The sequence below is a fragment of the Cryptomeria japonica genome, chromosome 10, assembly GCF_030272615.1.
Source record: "Cryptomeria japonica chromosome 10, Sugi_1.0, whole genome shotgun sequence".
Classification (NCBI taxonomy): Eukaryota; Viridiplantae; Streptophyta; class Pinopsida; order Cupressales; family Cupressaceae; genus Cryptomeria; species Cryptomeria japonica.
The window spans coordinates 300,465,960-300,466,663 of record NC_081414.1 but is presented as its reverse complement, the minus strand read 5'-3'; the positions used below and the strand labels follow the sequence as shown (position 1 = coordinate 300,466,663).

The window sequence follows — 704 nt, the reverse complement described above, 5'->3', positions numbered from 1 at the left end:
AATCTATGAAAATATATGGAAGCAACCCCATGATCTCTGGCCTCCTTGAAGGCTTTTGCTCCCTAGCAACTTTCAATCCACAAACCATATACATAAGAAAACCTAACATTAAGAATTGTGATAAATAATATTGAACACCCATAAAAGATAATACATTCATATATATCAAGAGAATAATATTGATATCAAATTATTTGATTTAAATCTATCCAAATCCTAATCTTTCTCTATATCTTTTAACATTCATAAAGACATCAAGTCATATGATACTTTTACTAAAATATTTAAAATGTCTTATGCTTTACCATTATTAACTCAAGATCTAAAATCACTCCAAATGCAATAATTGTATGATCATACTTAATTATTATAATCTTTAAAATATTTAAATTTATTAGTTAACATCTTATAAAGCTTTTCTTTGCTGTTTTTTAAATATTAGATATCTATAAAGAAAGATTGACCATAAATATTGTCCAACACTTGGATATATAAGAGTCCAATATGACATGTCTCCTATCTTAAATATAAACTTTTATTGATTCACTTTTCAGTAAAGACAAATCAATGCATTTACTGTAGTGGCAAGTACAAGAGAACGCAACCAAACTAAAATAACATGTTCAAAGGTATGAAAGACGAAAGAAAAGAGAAACCATTATTCTGTAGATGGTTAAGGATGTGGGATGGAAGAAAACAAGCAA

At 27.1% G+C, this 704-nt stretch overlaps 1 pseudogene; it reads right to left on the bottom strand.

Annotated features, from left to right (window-relative positions):
• LOC131040884 (germin-like protein 9-3) overlaps positions 1 to 88 on the bottom strand; it is a 3,401-nt pseudogene extending 3,313 nt beyond the window's left edge.
• Between the last annotated feature and the right edge of the window lie 616 nt (positions 89 to 704).